The sequence below is a fragment of the Myodes glareolus genome, chromosome 13, assembly GCF_982192425.1.
Source record: "Myodes glareolus chromosome 13, mMyoGla1.1, whole genome shotgun sequence".
NCBI classification, from domain to species: Eukaryota; Metazoa; Chordata; class Mammalia; order Rodentia; family Cricetidae; genus Myodes; species Myodes glareolus.
This window is the reverse complement of record NC_142038.1, coordinates 51,401,803-51,416,128: the sequence shown is the minus strand read 5'-3', so window position 1 is coordinate 51,416,128 and position 14,326 is coordinate 51,401,803. Positions and strand designations below refer to the sequence as shown.

Genomic DNA, 14,326 nt, shown 5'->3' with positions numbered 1-14,326 from the left:
TAAAACAAAACAAAACAAAACAAAACAAAACAAAGCAGGCATGGTGGTGAATGCCTATAATCCCAGAATTTGGGAAGTGGAGGTTAGATGAATGAGTTCGAAGTCAGCCTCACCTGTACAACGAGTTCGAAGCCAACCTTGAGATGCATGAGATCTCAAAAAGGTGAGAATTGTGTGTGTGTGTGTGTGTGTGTGTGTGTGTGTGTGTGTGTGTGTGTGTAGGAGTCATAATCAATGCAAAAAAAATCCCATAAACCAAAACCAGTTGCAAGGCGGGGACTGCACGCGCGCGGGGTCTGTCACGGGCTCCCTCACCGCCAGGTGAGCCGCCCCCGCTCCGGTCATGCTGCGCTACGCTGAGTCGCGGTAATTTCCGAGTCGGCGACCGCTTTGTGTGCACCGGCCGCGGTCCTGTGGGCGGGGATGGAGGGCGGGCTCTCCCCCCCCCTTGCTTTTTATTGGGTCATTAACAACGGCCCGGACTGCCGCTGCGCCCCCCCTCTTTCATGTCTGCCGCGCCTCCCGCCATTATCTCCCTCCGCCGCGCTCCGTAATTCGATGCCAATCAGGTTTGCGGCTCGGAGGCCGCGGGATCAAAGCCGGGCCGCGGCGGGCGCTGGAGGGAGTGCGGCGGGGAGGAGGGCGGGCGGGCGCGGGGAGGGGGGCATTGCTTTCCAGCTCCGGGCACCAGCCGTGCGTCCCGCTCCAGTCCTGGGAGGGGTTCAGACAGCCGCGTGGGGTGGCTGGACGTCGTGGTCTTGAGGGCGTATGGGGTTTAGGGATGGCTAGTGGGAATGACCTGGAGGGCGTTGTCTTGCAAGATTCTGATTACCAGTTTGGAGGTAGGCCAGGAATGGCATTCTAAGCCAAGGTGTCACCTTGGTCAAAAGACTGGGAGGCAGGAACCGGCAGATTTTAGTTCAGAAACTGGGAGGAACTGGCTGGTTAGGTATTTGGGTAGCGCTGGACTGGTAGGAAGGAACGAAAGGTTCTGAAAGAGGGGTGGGGCTTAGATTCTCTGTTGGTTTTCATTGTAGTTCATCTGGTGAGGTCCCTTGCCTAGTGGAAGCTATGCTTTGACTCAGTTTCCTCTGGAAGAGAGTGAAGCTATGAGCTCCCAGAACCTCAGAGGTTAGCCACGTTCATGAACATGATTAAAAAAAAAAAGCCCCCACAAATCGGTGGTGGCACATGCCTGCCTTTAACTCCTACACTCGGGAGGTAGAGCAGGAGGATCTCTGAGTTCTAGGCCAGCCTGGTCTACAAAGCGAGTTCCAGGACAGCCAGGGCTGTTACACAGAGGAAACCCTGTCTCGAAAAACAAAAACAAACAAACTCCAGACCAAACCAAACCGAAAACAAAACCGGGTGGTGGTGACGAACACCTTTAATCCCAGCATTTGCCATTTGGGAATACAGAGGCAGGTGGATCACTGAGTTTGAGGTCAGCCTGGTCTCTAAAGAGAGTTTCAAGACAACCAGGGCTGTTACACAGAGAAGCCCTGTCTCAAAAAACAAAACAAAACAAAACAAAACAAAACAACCCAGCCGCACAGTGGGGATGGTGGCCCATGCCTATGAATCACATCACACCAATGGCTGATGCTCAGGTGTTTGAGGCCAGTCAGTGCTACATGAGACCCTGTCTCAGAATAAGGAAACAGAATGTAGTGGCGGCATGACTCCATGATAGAGTGTGGGTATCCTTTATTGAGGCTACAGCAGATGAGAAAACAAAGACAGAGAAACAAGGTTGGACTGCCCTGTTCAGGGCCCGGATGGGACTTGAACCAAGACCACTTCTCTCTCACACCTTTCTAGGTTGGGGGACGGATTGGAGGAGGTGTGAAGGCTTGGAGCTGCTTGTGTGGGGATCCTGTTCCTTCACAGATTAGGTTTAGTGGGGAGCGAGCCTTGGGTCGTCACCCTCCCCAGCTCTCAGCCAACCTCCTTTATCTCTGGACACTGTCACCGGTCCAGTGTGCTCCCATCTGTGAAATGGGGAGTTTCAGCTGGCCCCGGGAACGTGCATGAAGGTGGCCAAGGTGTCTGGAATGTTAAATGCAGTCTCCAGTGTCTAGATGGAAGTGTTTGTCACTGTCAGCCAGACTCTGAGGACACTGTTATCAGAGGTATCAGAGGCAGGGCCCAGAAGGACTGGAGAGAGCCCCTTCCCTCCAAGAAAATCCCAGCATTGAGTTCCAATGATTTTTGAAGAGGCTTCTTCCCCACTCCCACCCTTGAAAACAGATTTTTTTTTCTCTCAAATATTGCTGGATCTTCACAACACTAAATATCTCAGACCCAAGAATGTTCTGAGCAAACCACAGTATACATAATACATGCTTTCTGTTCTTATCTAAAGAGCCTCTAGGCACGGAGCTGCCAGTTAGGGGTCCCACTCTGCCCTCTGCCCTCCGCCCTGCCAGCTAGGGGTTCCACTCTGCCCTCTGCCCTCCGCCCTGCCTTCCGTTCAGAGCTCTTTCAAGCGCATTGTGGTACACCAGGGAACAGAAACAAGGTTCCAACCCCTGCTGCCCCTACACAGACCCTGGAGTGGGTAGGTGTAGGGGGCTCCCCTGGAGCGCTGGATGTGGTGGGGGAGGCCTGGAGAGAGCATGGTTGCTGTAAGGGTGATCCATGAGCCCAGATCTCCTTCTCTCCTGTGGGATTAAATGAGCTGGAAAGAGGAGGAATAGAACTTCACTGGCTGGGAGTGGGAGGCACATTCAGGGTGTCTGGTAGAAGCCTGGAGCCCTAAAGAATAAGTGCACAGCTAGTGTTTCTAGAGGTGGGGAGGAAGAGCAGGGGGCAAGGCAGCTGGACTCCTGAAGGACAATGGCCTGAAGGATCTGGGAGGTGATCCTGAGGGTGCTGGGAAGCCAGCACAGGTATGGGGCAGGAAGTCACCCTGCTTCAGCCTCACCTGAAGTGGTCGGGCTTCTGGGCACCTCTCTCTCTCTGCTCAGGGAACCTCGGGTGGGAGAGGCTGGAGCTGGGAAGGAGAAGGGGTTTAGGTCCACAGTCTTTATGCAGAAGGGAGAGGGCAGTGGTCATGCTGGGTTAGGCTGTCTAACAGAGGCGTCCCAGAAGCCCCGAGGTGACGTTGGCCTGGACTTTGTCGGCCTGTTGGGATGCATTCTTGATTTAGGGGCCCAGGTGAGATCTTCTCCCCTCCAAAGATCCCTTCTGACCGCTGGGGGGCTCTGTAGTGCCCAGCCTCAAGCTTGCCAGGTTTTGCCTGCTCACTCGCAGGGCCTCCTCAGTCCAGCCTGCGCCTGCTCTGCTCGCATTTCATGCTCCAGGTGGCACAATCCACAGAGGGGAGGGAGGACAGGCAATTCTCTGCCCTGCTCGGGACTGGCTCTATGTTGCCAATCTTTATGAAGGAGGTCCGGTGCCCCCAATTCTCCGTCCCTCCTAGGGAGTCTCTGCCTGCTAGAGCTGGGTGCCTGTGTGTTGGAAGGGGCGGGCGGGTGGGTGGGTGGGGGCTGACTGCATCGCACACCGCAGATCGCAGCTGCCTCTGGACGCTGAAAAATCCAATTTTCTTCCTAATTGCCACCGCCCGCGCGCTCTCCCCTCACAGCCTACTTGTGCTTGCCGGAGCTTCCCCCCACCTATCCCCCCACTGCTGCCTCCCGCTGCCTACCCCACGGCTGACGCCGCCCCCCCTCGCGGTCACCCGTGTCGGGACGCACCATATATCATGTCTGCAGCCGGGAGGGGCTGGGGAGCTGGCCGGCCCCCGCCCCGGGCTCCCTGACGAAATCGTCCTTTTCCAAGGCGGATGACAGGTTGTGGGAACAACAGCTTGAATTACGGAAAGAAGTTTCCCCACTGAGTTAATCTGCAGTGGCTGGAGGTGACCTTCTGGAGACGGCGATTAATCACGGGCCGTGGCGGGCGCAGCGCCACGCCGGGCCCTTTGGGGGAATACTAATTCCACTACAAGATAAATCATAATTTGACAATAATCATCTGCCCTAATCACTCCAATTCTTCCGTTTAATTATTTGTATACACCGTGTTTCTTCAACGAGGACCCTGTGTGCCCATGGGTGGGGAGAGGATGGCAATGTGGGCACGGACCCCTCTTGGGCCTTCCAGGGTAGCTCCTCTGTTGGTATGTCTAAAGAAGCTCTACTCAGATCTGATCGGGAGATGGTGAAGATCAGGTTTCCATAAGGAAGTCTGGGTAAACTGAGGCTCAAAAAGAGGCTAGGCCTTGTCACAGGTCACACAGCAAAACTCTGGGGAGCCAGACTGAAGAATAAAGATTCTGACTTCCAGTTCCTCTCAGCCCGCCAGCATACACAGGGCTGTTGGTTGCTTCCATGCCCACTAACCAAGCCTGATTCTGCCTATGCAATCAGTATGAGAACCAGCAACTACGGGCACCTAAGTAGGCATTGCCTGAACCTGCCTTCTGGGTGTTGGGAGACCTCTGCCAACCGATGGGACCTCTCCAAGTATATATCCTTTACCTGTGGCAGGCTGGGTTTCCTCTTTCCCAGGGGAAGGAGAGAGAGCCTGCTTTCACCCCTTTAAATCACCTTAGAGGCCATTCTGCCTGCAGGGACACTCCCCAGTGTGTCTGCTGGTGCTTCTGTGACGGCCCACGGTCACCTAGGTTGGTATAACCTGTAACTGTTGTGTGCCGCGGCCCTGGGAAAGGCTGGTTCAGCTGCCATAGAACCTGACTCCCAGGAGCAGACATCAGAATAACTGGGGAATTTTGTTGCAGGCTGCTCCTGACATCTCATGGTAAGAGGTAGCACAAGGGGGTACAATAGGGTCTTCTGGATCCAATGTGGCCCCCTGAGAGGGCTCCTAATTGGGCCCTGTGGCACCGTGCAGGGTGACTCCTTCAAAGAGGGAGCCGAAGCTTGGCTGGGTGTGTGATATAGTCTGTATCATAGAGAACACAGCAGAAATGGAGAAATAATGACGACGGCAGTGTCCATTCCCCACTGCAGGGGCCTGGACTCAGCTCTGAGAGAGAAGACAGACCAGGAAAACCAGCTGTAACCCCAACCAGGAAAGAGGCTCTCCTTGAGTCTGAGGCCAGTCTGGGCTGCATAGTGAAACCTGTCTCAGAAAACAAAACAGGGCCTGGAGAGATGACCCAGTAGTTAAGAGCACTGGCTTCACTTTCAGAGAACCCAAGTTCAATTCCTAGCACCCACAGGGTGACTTAGAACCGGTTGTAACTCTAGGAGGATATGTTGCCCTCTTTTGGCCCTCTTGGATAATGCATTCATGCCATGCAGAGGCAAAGGAGACAGAGTCAGGCAGATCTCTGAGTTCAAGGCCAGCCTGGTCTACACAGCAATTTTTTTTTTCCAGGACAGCCAAGGTTACACAGAGAAACCCTGTCCGGAACACTTCCCCCCTTCAATATTTTTTGAAAACGCAAACAACAAATAAGAGGGCGGGGTGAAGCTCAGTTGGTGAGTGCCTGTCTGGCATACACAAAGACCCAGGTTTGGTCTCTAGCGCCACACAAACCTGGCAGAGTGGCAGACCCCTAAAGTCCACAGTTGCACAGCCCCTCACGTGCCAGCTGCTAGTTTCTGCCTGTCTCTCAACCCTGAGTTCTCATGCCTTCTGGGGAGTGAGATGTGATGTCCGCCCGTTCACAGATGGGGAAATCGAGTCTCTGGTAAAGTTAAACATGAAGCTGACCTTCCACTTGGCCCTCTGCTCTATCTCTGGCTTCTAGTAATCATTTTACTGACCCTGTCAAATCTCTGGACCCCTAAAGTCCACAGTTGCACAGCCCCTCACGTGCCAGCTGCTAGTTTCTGCCTGTCTCTCAACCCTGAGTTCTCATGCCTTCTGGGGAGTGAGATGTGATGTCCGCCCGTTCACAGATGGGGAAATCGAGTCTCTGGTAAAGTTAAACATGAAGCTGACCTTCCACTTGGCCCTCTGCTCTATCTCTGGCTTCTAGTAATCATTTTACCGACCCTGTCAAATCTCTGGTCGGAGACTCTGGGCCTCGGTGAGCTGGTCTGTCTACCCCTCGACCTCAGACCTCCTGGTGTGTGAAGGGGTCTTGGGACAGTCGTGCAACTATGACATGGAAACTGCTGGAAGTTCCCCCTGGGGTCTAATTTTCTTCTTTCCTGCTGTAGTTTCCCACTACCCATGGACATAGAAGCCCCGTCTGTCCTTGATTACAGGTCTATGCCTCCTCCTATGCTCTTCAGGGACTCATTGCCTAGAGCGGGGCCACGGTGTGACACGCAGAGTCTGGGAACCCAGTAGCCTCTTTCTGATGCTCTTTCCTGACAAGCCGAGGGCAGATGAAATGGCAGATGGCCAAGGCAATGTGGGACTTGGGTTTTGGTCAGGAACCCTGGTTGTGCCTCAGCCCTCACCAAATCTCCCCGCCCCCGGCCTGCTCTCAGACCAGTTTCCCCACCCACCAGCAGGTCCTGAAGGGTGGGCCCACTAGCCTTGCCTGGCCCTAAGGATCTGAGCAAGGCTGTCTGACTTTTTCCAGGCTCAGTTTCCGTGCACAAACCAAGGGTGGTAACAACAGCTGGCAGTGACCCCTCTGTAGCTGTTACCTGTCATTAGTAAAAATATCAGACTGCACGTTAAGGTCACAGAGAGGCCAGCAATAGCCACCCTCCTCCGGCCCCAGGGTTTCTGGGGTGCTCAGAAGGAAGGGGCATATCACTGGCACATTGCCTCCCTCGATTTCAAAAGGTCTCGGCCCCTCCCAGCCAGGTCTAGTCTATCTGTGAGGGGGATTACAGGGTGGGAGGCAAAGATGGCCGAGTGGGGAGCGATGGCCTAAGGGAGAGCAGATGAGCCGCAGGAGAGGGAGACAGGCTGCTGAGCTATAAATACCTCCCAGGTAACAGGACCCGTAAATGAAGGGAGGGAATTAGTCACATTCCGAGGCGCCTGGGAGAGAGGACGGGGAGCAATGACCTGAATCCACGGAAGGGAAAAAATTAGGCTAACCTTGGAAGGAGAGAGGCTGGGGGCCTGGGGGTTATGTCTCTTCAGAAGGGTGCCCTGAGCAGGGTCTGCTGGGCAGAGGCCAGATATACTTGTCATGGCAGGAGAGGCTGCAGGGTACTCCATTCTTGTGAGGATGAGACACACTTCCCTGTCTCTGATTCTCTAGACCCGTTCTCTTTGAAAGTCCCTATGGCGGTCTAGCCCGGGCATTTCCTCATGTCTGTCTAAAGGATGTTTCCGGGTGTTGTCCTCACCTTCTCTGAGACCTGACATTCCCTGAACCTTATACTTGAAGCTCTGGAGCGACTCCCTAAGTTTCTGTGTCAGATAGAAGGGTGTTTGCTTGGGAGAGTAAGAAGGACATATTCCTTCCTTTCTCATTGAAATTGGCTGGGGAGGCTAGGCCACAGCATGCTCCCTAGTCTCTGAGTCCTCTTCCTGCTTTGCCCCTTCCAGGTGGTTGCCAGAGCAACAGTCAGCGCATGCCCTGCCGTGCTCACACGCTCCCAGCTCCACTAGGAATGGAGTCTAGTTTCCTTGGCCTGGGTTAAGAGAGGCCAACCCCACACCACTCCAGGCCCTCACGACATGGAGATCGAATCTGAAGCCTCGCACGGGCTAGGTCAACTCCTGCCACTGAGTTATTAAACCCTCCCCGCCCAGGGTTTCTCTGTGTAGCTCTGGCTGTCCTGGACCTCGCTCTGTAGACCAGGCTGGCCTCGAACTCGGCTTGCCTCTGCCACCACCGCCCTGTCAGACTCGGCTCTAACCACATTCTCTGTCCTTGCTATCCCCACCCTGCAGTCTGTTAGCTGAAATTCTTCATTGCGTTTTAAGAGCTGTTCTTTCAGCCTAGACTGCTTGTCTCTTGCTCTGCCTGATAGGTTTGCATTTCCTCTAAGACCCAAGGTTAGATCTGTGTCCCTGATGTCTCACTGGCTGAGTGGGGTTCTTTTTGGTTACACTCTGGAGACACAGCGGTGACAGTGCCCGGAAGTGGCTAAGGTTCAAATTAGAAGGCCTGCTCTGTTTCTTGCTGTGTGGCCTCGGGAGAATAAACACGCCCTCCTGGGCCTTAGTTTCCTCATCTGTTTTTTTTTTTTAAAGGAGGGTGTGGTGGTGTGCGGGGATTCTCACTATGCTTCTCAACGGTCACAAGAAAAACAAAAAAACAAAAAACAAAACCTGTTCAACCCTTGCCTGAGATGGTTTAGCACACAGTCGACGGTGGCTGCTGTTGGGGTCACAGTATTGATCGCAGTGTTTCTGTGTCTGCCTTCCCCGCGGGCTGAGATGGGGGCGGGGGCTGTGCGGCGTCCCGGTGTGACTCGTCGCTGCATCCGCGGTGGCCAGCTCGCGCCTGGCACTGAGACGGTCGGCAAATGTTTGCTGAATTAATGAGTGGGGGCTGCAGGGAGGGCTTGGGCTGCAGTTCCGCCTGGACTGTTGCAGCTGGGGCGCGCATGTACATGTGTGTGCCCCTGGGAGCGGTAGTGAGGGGTGTTTGGGGAGGGGGAAGCCGGATTCGTGTCCCGGGGGTCTGGCGGCGCCGTGGGCAGCCTGGCGCGCCCGCTCCCTGGGGTCCCCGCCGAGCGCCTGCCTGGCTGCGGGACCCCGTTGCCAGGAGCAGTCAGGATGCGGCAGCGTCTCCATGGCAACGCGGCATCTCGAGCCTCGCGCCGCCCTCCCCCGGCGCCCCGCAGTGGGCAGGAGGCCGAGCCTGGCAGCCCCTCCCGGCCCAGCAGCCAGCAAGCTGGGCCAGGAGGCCAAAGCCTGGTAGGAGGGGCTGAGGAGGGGGCTCCTTATTTTTCTGGGAATGAAAGGCTGACCTGCCTTTACTTTCCTCTGTGTCTGGGGGAAGCAGAAAAAGAAGACTGTCTTCTGTTCGTATGCAGCGTCTTCCCCAACCCCAACAAGCTAGGAAATCACGGACAGGTTCTGGTCAGGGCCAGAGCCTCTCTTGAGAGATGTTTGATCTAAATCCTGACTGTGAAAATGGCACAGTGACACAGGCTGGAGGGGCTGGAGAGGCCCCCGAAGCACGATGCGAAATACCATCCTGAACCAGGGTGTGAGTCGATTGCTCTGTCATCCAGTGTCAAGCACGGTGTCCACCGCTCATAGATACTGCCCATGTCCCCAGAACATGCTATGATCCTCTTTACCCTGGTAACCATAACCCTAAACCCACTTACTGCTTCGTACTGTGGGTTTGGACCCCCAACTCCTATGTAGTTTCTTCACCTCTACAAGGTGTTACTCGGTATGGCCCTAGGATCAACTGTTTGCTATCAAACACCCACTCAGGGACCCACAGCACCGTCGTGTAACTACTTGGTGTTCTCCTTCCTTTTTAAGATTAGTGCCTTTTAACAGTCTCCAGGGATCATGCGCTGCTCCCAGTACCTTTCTGGTCGTCCTTCAGCGTTCTCTTATGAAGCATCCAATAATCTTAACATTCAATGTAGTTCCCATACCCTTCCTGTACTCACGCCGGAGTACTTAGCGATGACCACCACAACATCTCTCTGCTCAGTATATGCCCATTAGGCACCTCCTGACCCACGACAGGTAAGTTCTGTCTTGATCATACTCTGTCCTCAATTTCACCCTCGAAGCATCAGTACCGCTAGGCCGTTGTGCTCTCAATAACCAGGAGGGGGCGCACGAACAGTCTCCAGGAGATCATAGCGTGGGGGTGCGGCCAGAGTGGAAGGTCAAGGGGCAAAAGTGTTGTACCGACACTGAATTCATGCCCAGGGTTGCGGCGTATCCCAGGGGGTTCTTCCCGAAGATGCTGCACCCTCTACGAGATAGCTTTCGCGAGCTGGCAAAAGACACCGTCGTGGTTTGGGCTCTGAGAGGGAGCGCGCGCCCTCTGGTGGCCGCGGAGCAGAGATGCTCCCCAGGTTGCTAGGGAAGAGGAGCAGATACCTGCTTGAGCAGTCTTTGAAGGGCTACTATCAAAATGGGCTTTTCTTCTATCTGTGGACGAGATAAATGAACTCCTATCTGGACAGAGATCTAGCAGGAGGGCCTAGGTTAGGTGTCTGCAGACTGTTGTATTTGGGTGATTCACTAAGATTAAACTGTGATCTTGTGCCCAGTTATGGCCTGGCATCATTGATAGTAATTGAGTTTCTTGAAATGTCTCCTCCATCTGTTTTGCATGACTGGTGACAGCATCCAAGCCCGTGAGGTGTTCTAGGATCAGCAAGGAACATGGTGAGGCAGTGATGGAGGACTCTGGTCTGGGTTTGAGCTTGAGCAATCTACTTCCTTCTTCCTTCCTCCCTCCCTCCCTCCTTCCTTTCTTTCTTTTCTTTTTTCTTTCTTTCTTTTTTTTTTAAATTTTGTTTATTTATTATGTATACAATATTCTGTCTGCATGTATGCCTGCAGGCCAGAAGAGGGCACCAGACCTCATTACAGATGGTTGTGAGCCACCATGTGGTTGCTGGGAATTGAACTCAGGACCTTTGGAAGAGCAGGCAATGATCTTAACCGCTGAGCCATCTCTCCAGCCCTCTTTTTTTGTTTCTTGAGATAAGGTTTCACTGTGTAGCTCTGGCTGTCCTGGAACTTGCTCTGTAGACCAGGTTGGTCTTGAACTCACAGAAATCTACCTGCCTCTGCCTCCCGAGTGCTGGAATCAAAGGCCTGTCTGGCCCTCATTTTTTAAAAAAAGGTATATGTGTGTATGTCATGTGTACAGGTGACAGCAGAGGCCAGAAGAGGGCATCCAATCCCCCACAACTCTAACTACAGTTGGTTTGGAGTACTGGATGTGGGTTTGGAACTAACTGAACTCTAGCCCTTTGGAAGAGCACCAAGTGCTTTTTTTCTTTCTTTCTGTTTGTCTGTTTTTGAGACAGGGTCTCACTGCATAGCCCTGGATGACCAGGAGGTCACTCTGTAGACCAGGCTGACCGCAAACTCACAGAGATTCATCCACCAGACTCCGCCCCATGAGTGAGTAGCTCAGTTGATAGCCTGCTTGCCTGGCATGCATGGGGCCTTGGGTTCTATCCTCAGCACCACAAAATCTTGGCAGGGTGTTTGGAAGCTCAAGATTCTTCTTGACTGTGTAATGAATTCAAGGTCATCGTGGGCCAGATGAGACCTTATCTCAGCAATAAGATTAATACAATAAAATGAATTAAATAAGGACAAAAACTCCCCCCACTCCGCAGGGTGATTGTAAAGATTAAATCACAGGAGGAGGAAGTGGAAAAGGGAAGGGAGGGAGGAGGAGAGCGGGAGGAGGAGTATAGGGAGGAGCTTGGGGCTGACAGCAGCAGTGGTGGTAGTTAATCATGCGAGCATTTAGTGTCCAAGAGGTGGTATTACTCCCCTCAAGCCTCTCTGGCTCTTGGGAGCTCTCCTTAGTTTTATTTAGCAAATCCATGTTCTCTACATGTGTGAGAGAGGCATGACCATACCAGGTAGACTTGGTAGGGAGCCCGACTCCGAGCTGGCTGAAGAGGCTCTCGGCCAGGGCAGCTGCCAGGCAGGGTGACAAGACCCTACCAGGCTTTCAGGGTGAGCTCTAGGGGCTCTCTCGTCCTGCTAGGGTTGGGGGCGGAGGGAGGGGCAAGAGGACCCTTGCTTTCTGCTGTTCTGTGTGTTCTCATGGTGCCTGCGGCCTGGGTCAGATCCCCTCGCCCCAGTCGCCCATGGCTGACAGAGTAAGTGTGTGTCCTAGTGCGGGCAGTCGAATCTGGGGGCCTCGCTAGAACCTTTCCTGCAAGAGTAAGAGCAGGAAGGAAATATGGAGGCCGAGGGATGGAGAGGAAGGAAGGAAGGAAGGATGGGGCAGGCTCCAGATGGAGCACGTTCTCTCTGGGACTAGCCAAGAAAAGAGGTCATCAGGACTGTACTGGCTAAGAAGGGCACTGGGATGGTCACCCTGGCTGGGATTTGTGTGTCAGTGTGTGTGTGTGTGTGAGTATGTATGGTGGCAGGGAGGGGACAAGAAAGTATGAGGATGAGTTCTCTCCTTTTGGGACTCTGTGGCAGTGAAGTGGGGAGTGACGCCTGGGCCTGGAACAGGGCGTGGCCTTGCTCCTCTTCATCCCTGTTTTCTACACTGCCTGATCTGCCGCTGAAGCCCACACGGAGTGAAGCACTCACTGCCCCCCCCCCCCCCCCCCCCCGTGAACCCACACATACCCTCCGCAGCCATGACTGAGGGCGTCCTGTGTGTTGGGTCAGGCTTGAGCCTGAAGAAGGCCGGTCCCTGCCCTTGCAGGACTTGTCTGTAGTGAGAGAGGAGGGTGAGTCACTAGGCCTGTGCCGGCCCAGAGCAGACAGCTGTCTGACCCACCCTAGAAGGCAGAGGAGAACTTCCTGGAGGAGGTGCAAGATGAAAGAGGACAAACAGACATGTGTCAGGACAGGGGTAAGGTGGGTTGAGGGTACTAGGGACCGGTGGTTTCAAAGTAGGAGACCGAGGGGGTGCAGCGTTCTGGTGTCAGCTGGGGGTGCAGCATTGAGAGGGGAAAGGTGAGGAGACTGAGCCTGGAGCTGAGGGCAAGGAGGCACCAGCGAAGGTTCCAGGCAGGTGGCAGGGCCAGGGTGGGAGAAGGCGTAATGGGGGAGATTCAGGGCTCCTAGGATATGGCCTCAGTCCCCTCAGCACCTTCACAGGGGAAGGCCAGATCCCAGCACTCGGAGCCCCCAGCTAACAATTCAGACGTCTCCCTGTCTCTGGAAAGGCTACTCGGTTGCATGGCTTGCCTTCCCCTCCCCCACCTCACTCTCAGCAGAGGTTTATGTCTTCATCCGGTTATGTGCCCAGCCCCTTGCTTTTGTGCCCTGGCTGTCACGAGGAGATGCCCTGCCTCCTCCCTGGACCCAGATGGGCTCACGAGCCAGCCAGTCTGTAGCACAAATAATAAACACCCAGAGACAGATATTGGGCTTCAAGATGAAGATTACAAGAGCAAAACAACCAAGTCACTAGAAGAATCTTCCCTCTACCAAGGCTGGGCGAGTGCAGACTGAGCCCTGAGCCTCTGTCTCCTTCTGTTTTATATTCCCCTTCGGTGCTGCGATTAAAGGCTGTGACTCCATAGGACTGGGATTAAAGGTGTAGGCCACCACTACCTGGATGTTTTTCTGCCTTGATCTTGTGTAGCCCAGGGTGGCCTTGAACTCACAGAGATCCACCTGCCTCTGTCTCTCAAATCCTGGGATTAAAGGTGTGCGCCACCACTGCCTGGCCTCTAGTGGCTTAGTTTGACCTCTGATTTTTCAGGCAAGCTTTATTTATTAAAACATAAATAAGATATCACTATATAAATCCTTTTGTATTTAGGACACTGGAGATGAGGAGAGGGCTTGTGACCTGATGTGGGTCAGTCAGAACCTTGACTGGGGCGACAAAGAAGCTGGGGGCTTCATGGATGCAGGTCACACAAATCTTATTATTAAGAAGGGTCTGCATGGCTGAATGTGCTCTTATGTCTCTTTTATTTTATACTATTTTATTTTGAGGGAGGGTCTCATGCATCTCAGGTTAGCCTTTAACTTGCTATGAAGCTGGGGATGATCTTGAACTTCCGATCTTCCTGTTCTACCTCCTGAGTATTGGAGTTGCGGGGATGAGCCACAATCACTCCTAGCTTACGTAGTTCTAGGAATCGAACTCATGACTTTGTGATGTGAGGCAGGACCCCTATTCTCTGAGCTACACCCCAGCTTGTTGATCTTATACAGAGCTGGAAACTGAGCCTAGGGCCTTGCACATGCTAGGCAAGTGCTCTACCACTAATGCACATCCCTTGTCTTGTTTTCGTTTGTTTTTTGAGACAGAGTTTTCCCGTGTAGCCCTGGTTGTTGTGGAACTCATTCTGTAGCCCAGGCTGGCCTCGAACATACAAAGATCTACCTGCCTCTGCCTCCTGAGTGCTGGGATTAGATGTGTGCACCACTACTGCTCAGCACTTAAAAATTTTAAAAAAGATTATTTATTTGTAGTGTGTGTGTGTGTGTGTGTGTGTGTGTGTGTGTGTGTGCATGAGTGCTCTTGCATTTATGCAGGTGCTAAGTCCATGTGTGGGGGGCAGAAGTTGATACTGGATATCTTCCTCTACTACTGTCTACTTTATTATTATTACTTAAGTATTTATTTATTTATTTTAAAGATTTATTTATTTATTTATAATGTATACAACATTCTGCCTCCATGTATGCCCACACGCCAGAGGAGGGTGCTAGACCTCATTACCCATGGTCGTGAACCACCATGGGGTTGCTGGGACTTGAACTCAGGACCTCTAGAGAGCAGGCCATGCTCTCAACCACTGAACCATCTCTCCAGTCTACTTAAGTATTTATTTAT

The 14,326-nt window shown here is 53.3% G+C and overlaps 1 long non-coding RNA gene across 1 annotated transcript; it reads right to left on the bottom strand.

The window, feature by feature from the left end:
• Positions 1-3,990: 3,990 nt before the first annotated feature.
• Positions 3,991-12,288, bottom strand: LOC146891688 (uncharacterized). Its single transcript, XR_015005308.2, has 2 exons — positions 12,154-12,288; positions 3,991-9,894 (listed from the first exon to the last, which is right to left on the bottom strand). It is a non-coding gene; the product is annotated as an uncharacterized LOC146891688 (long non-coding RNA).
• Between the last annotated feature and the right edge of the window lie 2,038 nt (positions 12,289-14,326).